Genomic DNA, 12,028 nt, shown 5'->3' on the forward strand with positions numbered 1-12,028 from the left:
TTTATCTGCAGTTGAAAGGCAATTGATTGAAGATAGGATACACACTGTGATAACAAGTCATGGGATACCTCCTAATATCGTGTCGGACCTCTTTTTGTCCGTCTTATTGGAGCAACTCGACGTGGCATGGACTCAACAAGTCGTCGGAAGTCCCCTGCAGAAATATTGAGCCTGCTGCCGCTATAGCCATCCATAATTGCGAACGTGTTGCCGGTGCAGCATTTTGTGCACTAACTGACCTCTCGATTACGTCCCACGTCGGGCGATGTAGGTGGCCAAATCATTCGCTCGAAATGTTCAGAATGTTCTGCAAACCAATCGCGAACCATTCTAGCCCCGTGACATACCGCACTGTCAGACATATCATACATAAAAATTCCATCGTCGTTTGGACCATGAAGTCCATGAATGTCTGCATATAGTCTTCAAAAAGCCGAACATATCCATTTAAAGTCAAAGATCGGTTCATTTGGACGAGGGGACTAGTCAGTATCATGTAGACACAGGCCACACTATTATGAAGCCACCACCAGGTTGCACAGTGCCTTGTTGACAACTTGGGTCAATGGCTTCAAGGGGTCTGCACTACACTCGAACCGTACCATCAGCTCTTATCAACTGAAATCGGGACTCATCTGACCAGGCCACGGTCTTCCAGTCGTCTACGCTCCAACCAATACGGTCATGAGCCCAAGAGAGGCGCTGCAAGTAATGTGCTGTTAGCAAAGACATTCGTGTTGGTCATCTGCTGCCACAGCCCATTAACGCCACATTTTGCTCCACTGTACTAACGGATACGTTCGTTTTACGTCCCACATTCAACATTAATTTCTCGCAGCGTTGGTTGTCTGTTAGCACTGATAACTCCACCCAAACGCCGCTGCTCTCGGTCATTAAGTGAAGGCCATCGGCCTCTGTGTTGTCCTTGGTGAGAGGTAATGCCTGAAATTTGGTATTCTAGGCACAGTCTTGACTCTATGGATCTCGGAATATTGAATTCCGTAACGATTTACGAAATGGAATGTAGCATCCGTCTGGCTCTACCATTCCGCGTTCAAACTCTAGTAATCCCCGTCGTGCAGCCATAAGAACGGCGGAAACCTTTTCACATGAATCACCTAAATACAAATGACAGCTCTGCCGGTGTACTGCCATTTTATACCTTTGTACGCTGTACTACCGCCATATGCATATGTGCATATCGCTGTCCCATGACGTTTGCCATCTCAATGTAATCACAACAAATTTCTGTACATTAAATGCAACACACTGTATCGTATTTTGCCTCAACTGCTGCATTATAGATACAGAGTACCGTATAACGTGTTTCTTCAATTATTTATGCTGGACGTTTTAAGAGACCAAAACCGTTTTGGTGGCACAATTTTTTTACAAATTTTTACCTAAAATTCATACATGACGGGTTTCGGTGACTAAATTAGTATATATTTGCTCACAAAGGAAATTTCCAATATTTCCACACTCACGTATCCCTAATTTTAAACGGATAATCGGCTTATCCTTCTGCCCCATGCCCGGGTTCCCGGGTTCGATTTCCGGCGGGGTCACGGATTTTCTCTGCCTCGTGATGACTGGGTGTTGTGTGCTGTCCTTAGGTTAGTTAGGTTTAAGTAGTTCTAAGTTCTAGGGGACTGATGACCATAGATGATAAGTCCCATAGTGCTCAGAGCCACTTCTGCCCCATGTGAAGATTTTACAGTAAGACTTTAAATTAGATACTAGATGTCGTGTGACTAGGGCCTCCCGTAGGGCAGACAGTTCGCCGGGTGCAACGCTTTCGATTTGACGCCACTTCGGCGACTTGCGCGTCGATGGGGATGAAATGATGATGATTAGGACAACACAACACCCAGACCCTGAGCGGAGAAAATCTGCGACCCAGCCGGGAATCGAATCCAAGCCCTTAGGATTGACTTCTGTCGCGCTGACCACTCACCTACCGGGGGCGGACGACTTTAAATTAATGTCGTACACTGGCGCCTACGAAACATCCGTTACCCTTTACTTATCATTTTTGTACTGACGGTTCATACGCTATTTAGTCACGTTAATGTGATCACTTGTCAAAAGCCTGAATAATCACATGCAGCAGCGCAGACCACTGCGAGGCGTACAGGAAGCAGGAAGAGTCAGTGAGATTCTGGAAGGTACCGACAGGGATGTGGGCCGTGGCTCCTCCAGTGTAGAGGCCAACTGCGCTACGTTTCTCGGATGAGGATCTACGACACGAACAGCCCGATCGTCGTGATTCCACAGATGCTAGATTGGGTTTAAACCCTGGAGTTTGTTGGCCAGGGGAACAAGGTAAACTCATTACGGTGTTCGAGCCACGCATGAACACCGCGAGCTGCGTGACACGTTGCATTGTCCTGCTCCAAGAAGCCGTCGTGCCGAGGAAACACAAACTGCAATTAGGGGTTGACATGGACCCCAAAGACAGATGCATACCTGCGTTAATCCACAGTGGCTTCCAGGATGACGATATCACCCAGAGAATGTCACGAAAACATTCTCCAGACCATAAAGTTCCTTCCTCTGGCTTAGACCCTTCCGACGAGTATTGCAGAGTGTTTGTTTTCAGACGTTTCACGCAGTGCACGCCAACTAAAATCTGTCCGATGGAGCATAAAACGTGATTCACCTGAAAACGCCACCCAGTCGCCTCTCAGGGGAGTCCACTTGCGGTAATGGCGAGCAAATTCTAGACATCGTTGCCGATGAACACCAGTCGCCGGCCGTGGTGGCCTAGCGGTTCTAGGCGCTTCAGTCCGGAACCGCGCTGCTGCTGCGGTCGTAGGTTCGAATCCTGCCTCGGGCATGGATGTGTGTGATGTCCTTAGGTTAGTTAGGTTTAAGTAGTTCTAAGTCTAGGAGACTGATGACCTCAAATGTTAAGTCCCATAGTGCTCGGAACCATTTGAACAGCAGTCAGCACGAATGAACAAAGCATCTGCCGCGGAGACTCATACGTAGCAACTTTTGCTGACCGGTCGTTGAGCAGACTCTGTCAGCACCCAGTTGTTCATCTGGGCGGTCAGCTGCTCAACAGATTCGCGTCTATCCCGCCGGACACATCCACGCAGCCGTCGTCCACCCGTGTCATGTATGGCCCGTGTTGCACCACAGTTGCCTCGCGCGCCGATTTTCAATACCCCCGTTTCGCCATGCACGGTATACACTAACCACGGCCGCACCCAAACAGTTTACAAACTTAGCCGTTTCGGAAATACTTCCACCCTTGGCCTGAAAGCTAATGATAATGTCCTTTTGGACGTCAGATCAATCGGTTCTTTTCCACATTACTGCAACAACTGCACTGTTTTTCCGCATCCCCCGCCGCATCCCCCGACACGCTTCATACAGAGTAGTCAGGAACAGTCCGAAAAGCTTGTAAGGGTTTTGCAGGATAGGTTGAGCTGAGAAATAAGAAATAATTGCTACGATAAAAAATCGATACCTTGCGCCGTTTCCGAGTTAATTATCACCGAAGTTAGTCAATCAGACTTTTGTGCGCCTTAATTCTAGTGGCCCGCTAGATAGAATTAGTCTCAGTTGTTCTCATATTGTAGATGATAGCGCACGAGAGTGCTTAGCCTTTGGCTTGGGTTCGATCGCTACAACCGTCCCACGTCCATTTTTTATACCGCTTTCTTGTTCGGTTTTAGGGGAAACAAACGAAGGACACGTTTGGCTACATCATCTCCAGGGGGCCTCTTGAATTTGCACGCCTATCGGCCTGATTCGGTAACTATACTGATAATTAATTAGAAAACAGAGAAACATATCCAATTTTTTTCTTAACAATTATTTCTCAGTACAACCCACCCTGCAATTCCCTTAAAAGCCTTTCAGACAGTTTCTGACCAACCTTTATACCCTCCGTCGCTAGTGCTGTGAGTGGTTATTGCACGTTGACGTCGAAACGCAGATGGTGGTCACACCAATGTCACTGGACCGTGTACTACACTACAATTCAAGAATGTCTTATTTTATAATGTTTTTCTTAACAATTTTTTCTGAAAGTATGTGATTTATGTGAATTTTCTCCATCTGCATCATTACTTTGTGAAAGAACTTCATTAACAGAGGGGATCACTTGGCATGTTTGAATTTAGCATATCAAAAAAACATTAGAATGAACTAAAATGACTGAGAAAAAAAAATTTGTAGACTTATGTTATCGTACACTTTCGCTGTGCCAGTTGTAGCTATTTCTTATGACACACCGTGTATATTGTACGCCAGGGGTGTCCAACCCGCGGCCCGCATGCGGCCCAAACCAAGTATCAAAGCGGCCCAAGAAGTGAGCAAGTATCATACGATCGGAAAAACGAAATTCCACTAAATTTCCTTTATGTCAAGTTATGATAAGCTGAATATTTTCAGTTTGAAACTTCTGCCACACGATGCTATTCTCTCATTGGTCCATTTCTTTCTTCTTCTTTTTTCAGCGGCTATTGTTAGTGTTAAGTACATCATGTGCGGGCCCAAAAATACTCGTCTTCTTACAATGTGACCCTGGTAAGCTAAAAGGTTGGACACCACTGTCGTATGCAATTAGGATTCTGTTAAAACTCCCTAGGATTACACCGGAAGTTACTTTTGCGTACGAATATTCCTCTTGTTAAGTACATGTGTTCCACTCGTATTTACTACCAACTGCGAGGAAGAGCACATAACCTGTGTAGCGCACAATGATGAGCATGCAAAGTGAGCGAGGTTAGTAATGAAACTCTGAGCTGGGGTGTAGTGGTGGGAGGGGTGGTGGAGGGGGGGGGGGGGTTTCGGAGGAGTGCTGCGCGTCCTCTTTTTATTACGGCCACGGCGCTCTTTAATAACTTCCGGCGGCCTCTCCGTATAGCTGCGCGCCTCAACAAAGACGCCCCCTCCTCGCGCCACACACCAATGACCAGCGCCTTGCCTGCCCTAACCACCTACAACAGAGCATCGATTATCCCAAAAAAATGGGGACGGGGGTGCTCAAATAACTGATTTTTCGGATCAGCGAGCATCTGTGAAAAAATATTGTACCAGTGTTGGAAGAAATACGAAACAAAGAAACACTGGATTAAACAAAAACTGTACACATATATTTCGTATCACGACTCTTGTAAATAACACAGAAAATTGCATACATCTCTTGGTTTGAAAAGTTCAAAACGGTCATTAAAGTAGGTTGGTTGTTTTGGTTGGTTTATTTGGGTGAGGGGACCAAACTGCGACGTCATCGGTCCCATCGCATTACAGAAGGGTGGGGAAGGACATTGGCCGTGCCCTTTCAAAGGAACCATTCCGGCATTTGCCAAGCGATTAGGGGAATCACGGAAAACCTACGTTAGGATGACTAGCCGAGGGTTTGAACCGTCGTCCTCCCGAATGCGAGTCCGGTATGCTAACCACTGCGCCATCTCGCTCGTTTTAAAGTAGGTATACAGTTTAGGAGAACTCCAAAAGTTCTTTTGGCTAAGGAGCTGAGACTTTTCTTCCGTTTTTTGCTGATAAATCTCGCAACGTTTTTAAATCGCTGATTGGACAGCATCACGTTCTTCTTCTTGTTCTAACCACGTCGTAGTCGTACAAAGTACAAACATTTTAAACATAGCAGCTGGACAGCATCGCACTCTTCTTTGTTGTTCTAACCACTTCGTGGCGCAGTGGTTACCACATTGGACTCGCATTCGGGACGACGACGGTTCAAACCCGCGTCCGGCCATCCTGATTTTGGTTTTCCGTGATTTCCCCAAATCGGTTTAGGCAAATGCCGGGATGGCTCCTTTGAAAGGGCATGGTCGACTTCCTTCCCCTTCACTCCAATTCCGACGGGACGGATGACCTCGCAGTTTGGTCCCCTCCCCCAAATCAACCAACCAACCAACCAATCTAACCACTTCATAGTAGTTTGTATCAAAGTTGTGAAAAACTGCCTCAGTGCATGGTCTTTTTTCAGCACGGTCGTTGTCATCCTACACTTCCTCATCATCGTTTTAAGTGTCTTGGTCGGCGATGAAACTTGAAATTATTTGATGGTCCGTCAATACTTGACCCGTCTCGCAATCAAGGCAGTTTTGAATATTTTGCTGAACATGTTAAATTCTGAAGTTTCTTTCGTCAGCCCGGCCGCTTCGAATACGAACTGGCTGTTTGGTGGCTCTTGGCGTGCAATGATAGACTCATCTGCAGGAAGGAGCGATTTCAAGCTCTCGCTAGCATAATGCTCTTGACAGTATCCAATATATTGCTACCATACACACAGCATTCTTTAAGTGCATTTCTTTTTGCCGTTACTTTACTGTTTCTTATACAGGGCGAGTCAAAAAGGATTTAAAAATTTTGAAATGATATAGAAATACATTGAGATAACTTACCGAATCGAAAGATGTGTCTTTTTGTACCAAACAACCTCAAGTTTCAAGCGTCATTTTGGTTCAATGTCACTACCATTTGTGATGCGGCAAACATCCCACCGGTAATTAATTTTTCTTCGATTTTCAGGTCGGCTAAATTTTTTGGTAGGGGAGGAACGTACACACGGTCTTTCATGAAACTTCAGAGAAAGAAATCCAGTGGTGTCAAGTTTGCGGAGCGTAGGGCCGTCACAGCCAATCCACCGACCTGGTAAGCGACTATCGAGGAAACCTGGAACTTCCCTTGGTAGTAGTAAACTATCCTATCTCGGTAATCTCCATCTATCTGTGGAATTAAAAAGTTTTCAAGCAAATGTATCACGAAACCAAAACACACAGCGAGTACACTCCGCAGCAGCGAAAGTAACCATTTTAACTGTGCACTACTCTGGCGCCTCTGGTGGCGAAATGGGATACTGATACACTACGTAAATCAAACGTGAGATTGTTGTCTACAAAAGACACATCTCCCGATTCTGTAAGCTATCTCAACAAATTTCGGCATCATTCCAAGGTTGTTAGGTCCTTTTTGACTATGGTTTGACTGATAGCTCAGACCAACAACAATTAACAATAAAACAATTCTTAGTTACCAATTGGTGCTTTTTGACTTCATAGATAAATACTGGGTTTAAGCATTCCGAAGAAATGCTTGTCCTAGTATTTTGTCTCTCGCTCTCTTCCTTATTGCTTTGCGTTGGACGTAAAAACACACATTTTAAACAATTTTGATCCACAAATGTGCATGCTAAGAGCTCGTAATCTCAGTTAAGAATATTTATTGTGTTAATTGCAAAGATGTGATCAAATAGTTAAGAAGTCCAATAACATAGGGAGATTATATCTATCAAACCTTTACGTAAATTGAAAAATAATTCATGAGAAATGATAAATAGCCTTAATATTTTACTAACCAGGTATGTATGACGTGCCGCGCGGGATTAGCCGAGCGGTCGAGGCGCTTCAGTCATGGACTGTGTGGCTGGTCCCGGCGGAGGTTCGAGTCCTCCCTCGGGCATGGGTGAGTGTGTATTTGTCCTTAGGATAATTTAGGTTAAGTAGTGTGTAAGCTTAGGGACTGATGGCCTTAGCAGTAAGTCCCATAAGATTTCACACACACTTTTTTTTATGTATGATATACCAAAGCCGTGAGGTTTATTTCCCACCACAGTTTCTGTTTAGAACTTATTTATTTCGCGTTCTACTATGTACGCTCTTCACGATCATCTTCAGACGGTACAAACATACTTCACTATGTTACGAGGCTTCACAGCTGTAATATGGCTATAGCTCTTCCGACAAAATGCATATCGTTTAAGAAGTACACAGAATAGTAGTATATTACCAAGTCGTCAATACCTACCACACACGTAGTACACAGTGTTCAGCGTTAGTTATTAATTTCGAGCCTTGAAATTCTGGTAGTTTTGGATGTTATATGGAGGAAGGCAACGGCATACCAGATCGAATAGGGGATTTTTTCTAAATTGAACTGTGGTGTTCAAAACAACTATGGGATTAATGACAAGGTTACCTTATTACTTTATGTAGAAAATATATTTTTAAGGAAAAAACTGATAAAACTAAATTAAGAGTAACAAGACGGTCATTTTGCATGGCCCTAGAGAACGGTTAATGTAACTCTGTGAAATAAGAACAGAATGAGACAGTTAAATCAAGGAAAACAAATACAATAAGACTACAATAAGGGAACTACAAAAACGGAATGCTTATTTGCGAGAATTTTTGTTAGCTTCAACTTTAAACCATCGTCAAAGCTCCTAACCTGGCTGCATAATATGATCACCACAGTAAAGTGGGTAGTCCTGCATTTCTTCCTAGCGGTCTATAAGCTAATGGCTCTGAGCACTATGGGACTTAACATCTATGGTCATCAGTCCCCTAGAACTTAGAAATACTTAAACCTAACTAACCTAAGGACAGCACACAACACCCAGTCATCACGAGGCAGAGAAAATCCCTGACCCCGCCGGGAATCGAACCCGGGAGCCCGGGGGTCTATAAGCTAATGCTCATTCGGAAAGTAACGTATTTCGTCCATCGTCTGTCAGGGTTCGCACGACCTGTTGCGGTATTTAGTCATTCTACATTCAGCTGGTTCTCTTTCTAGCGACTGTCACATGGTTTAGTTTCTTGTATTTTCTGCTCATGAGTAACCTCTTCTACTGCACCTAGGGATCTTTTTCCGCGTGTCCATCATTCACTTTCGCTGACTCTGTGAAGAGTCTGCCTCTAGAATGTGCAATTACTCCAGGCTTCCTTCGTGCTCAAAGCGTATTTCAACGTAGCTGTACCGGCCTCAGTGAGTACTCTTCATTCAATAATCTGAAATTTCAGTCCGACTGGCACCGGCTTTCAGGCTGAAACGATCCTCGGTGGACGACGCACAAATCCGCGTCGTCGTAAACCATGTTGCAGTAGCACTATTCGCAGCCAGCGTGCAACACGCAACAAGAGACGAATGGCAAAGTTGAAAGGGGAGCGAAAACAAGGCACACGTAAACGAAACTGCGCCGCGAGAAAATAACCGAGCAACAGTAGTCACCGCGAGCTTACCATTGCACAAGCTGCGAGGAAAATCGAGTGAAAGGCTCCAGCCTAACCGGTAGATCGAGCCACTACAGTGCCGTAAAATGATTTCATAACACGCTATATATGGATAACGTAACACACAACGCACGTACAATGCCAAGTTTCGAATTAACTGACGTAACGCCGCTTCGTGATAAATCGGCACGTTGCGAAATCACTTAGGTGATACACAAGGAATGCCTTGTCGTTTGCGCTGCAGAACATTTCTAAGTAGTTGAAAACAAGGCGTATAGCAACACAGCAGCGAAGTAAACTGAGCTGTTTTAAACTAATTAGGCGTGAGCCAGTGTTTTTTATTATTATTATTAAGCCTTCGGAAGAACTGTCTTCTTCCAGTGACAACTGGTCGAATTAGTGCTTGATTGCGAGTGTTACAAGAATAATGGCCGCGCAGGGTAGCCGTGCAGTCTGGGGCGCCTTGCCTCGGTTCACGCGGCTCTCCACCGTCGGATTCACATGGTTCAAATAGCTCTGAGCAGTATGGGACTTAACATCTGATGTCATCAGTCCCCTAGAACTTAGAACTACTTAAACCTAACTAACCTAAGGACATCACACACATGCATGCCCGAGGCAGAATTCGAACCTGCGACCGTAGCGGTCGCGCGGTTCCATACTGAAGCGCCTAGAACCTCTCGGCCACACCAGCCGGCTAACTCCCCCGTCGGGGTTCGAGTCCTCCCTCGGGCATGGGTGTGAGTGTTGTCCTTAGCGTAAGTTAGTTTAAGTTAGATTAAGTAGTGTGTAAGCCTAGGGACAGATGACCTCAGCAGTCTGGTCCCATAGGAACTTACCACAAACAAACAACAAACAAGAAAATCATACCTGAAAGAAAATCAAACCTCCGGAATCACTCTGTAGATCAATCTATAGGGGAAACAACATTTCTGTGTTTCTTTAAGGGGGGGGGGGGGGGGACTGATGACCTCAGATGTTAAGCCCATAGTGCTCGGAGCCATTTTTTTCTTTAAGGCGGGACAACCACGGAAAGGCCAACCACTATGATTTCAGAGTAGTGTCGCTGCTTCCTAATGCCAATGTCTTGGGTTCGAGTCTCACCTCCAGCATGCGTGTGTGTTTTTATAAGTGATGAAAACTATATACTACTGATGTGTGTGGATTACTTAACAAAGACGATTAAAAATTACTGAGGTTTCCTAAATAATATTGAGTTCGCTGTATGACTAACTTGGCAAATGCCAAAAATTAAAAACAAGTTGTGGAATCCTAGATCCGTGGCAGCAACAACAGGAATAAATGTAAGTTATAGCCTGTGTCGTCGATGCCTTTTGAAAAGGGAAGCTTGTCCTACCGCGTCATCTATGTCTAGGTCTTTATAGATGGAGCGCTAGTTCCAACTGCAGCAGTATGATGCCCAAATCGATTGCACCATTGTTTAGGTAATGAATCCAGCATTTACCATAAGCAGCTTATGATAAGCAAGACGAAACCTTGAATCAGAACTGTCGGACTGGGATTCCAACCTACTAGACCCCCTCAAATCGAGTCACTTTCTTACCAATTGTACCAACTCGTTCGGTGATTTTTCCGAGGCGGAACACTAGCCCAAACGACAATGCTGGAGAAGAAAGAAGACGTGCCCTGTTTAAGGAATTATCCCTCCATTTGCCTGTTTTGATTTAGGGAAGTCGCAGAATATTGAAATCAGAATGGCCTATCGGGGATGTGAACTCTGCTCCGCCAGAAAACGAATTTTGTGTCCTAACCACTGCACGCAGAAGAGAGAAAAGCAGTATAGAAGGCCGTTTATACACCGTGATTTATCTATTACGTGATTACCTTAAAAAACTTAATACTAGTAATAATAATAATAATAATAAAGTGAGGACAGTTCCTTTCTGTATATCTCCGCCGACTAGCGGTCTAATGTCCTCGATGTGAATGGAGCGTTAACCTAGACAACTTGTGTAAAGTTTGCACGAAAAAAGTTTCCTTGGAATGCCCCTTTACACATTCCACCCAGTGTGTGAGCAAAACGCGAGAGAGCCACGAGGAAAATCTCCAAAAGACGGCCGCTGTGAGCTGCTTGATTCCCACGAGCGCTATCGGTTGTATTTTCGTAACCTGACGCAAATGCCACTACTCTACCGACGCTTCAATGTAACTAACTCCCCTACGCTTCTCCTTCTGCTCTCAGAGCCTTGTCACCGCCTATTTTTGTGCTGCCGATATATTCGTACTCCCGAAAATTACGTCGTCTTCAGGACCAAAGGAAGATAATACGTTTTCGGAATATTTCGCCATGTTATTAATCTTTCGTTTCCTTGAAGTATACATCCGTCAAGTGAACGAACGCAACGAAGTTGTAGCACTGTGCTGTAGAGGAGACATTGTGCTACGTGCTAACCCTCGAATAGGCAAGCTGATGCGCGATCATGCCGCTGTGCGGTTCTTCTTCCGCGATAACGGAGTTGGTGCGTTTTGAAATGGGCGGCAGCACGAAGCAGTGCGCTGGAGGGGCGAGCGTGTCCGTCTCAAGTGTGACCTCCAGCAAGGTCGCTGACTTGCCAGCAGCCAGAGAATCCGTCAAAGCCGCAGCACAGCCGCGCCCGCGCGCAACATCTCTCGTCAGTCCTCCACGCTCGTCTTCTTCTCTTTTCTTGCCACCAACTTAACATCGCTTCCGACAGTCTCCGTCTCACATGCAAGCTCTTCATCCTTCATTTCTAAGTACTACACTGGCGAGCAAGATGTATGAGACAGGCGAAATACCTTCAGACTTCAAGAAGGATATAGTAGTTCCAATCGCAAAGAAAGCAGGTGTCGACAGATGTGAAAATTACCGAACTATCAGTTTAATAAGTCACGCCTGCAAAATACTAACGCGAATTCTTTACAGACGAATTGAAAAAGTTGTAGAAGCCGACCTCGGGGAAGATCAGTTTGGATTCCGTAGAAATGTTGGAACACGTGAGGCAATACTGACCTTACCACTTATCTTAGAAGGAAGATTAAGGAAAGGCAAACCT

At 45.1% G+C, this 12,028-nt stretch overlaps 1 protein-coding gene across 1 annotated transcript in view; it reads right to left on the reverse strand.

The window, feature by feature from the left end:
* Nucleotides 1-12,028, reverse strand: part of LOC124556532 (transcription factor 12) — a 732,435-nt gene that overhangs the window by 100,320 nt on the left and 620,087 nt on the right. The window lies entirely within an intron of this gene.

Source organism: Schistocerca americana, chromosome X, assembly GCF_021461395.2.
Source record: "Schistocerca americana isolate TAMUIC-IGC-003095 chromosome X, iqSchAmer2.1, whole genome shotgun sequence".
Lineage (NCBI taxonomy): Eukaryota > Metazoa > Arthropoda > Insecta > Orthoptera > Acrididae > Schistocerca > Schistocerca americana.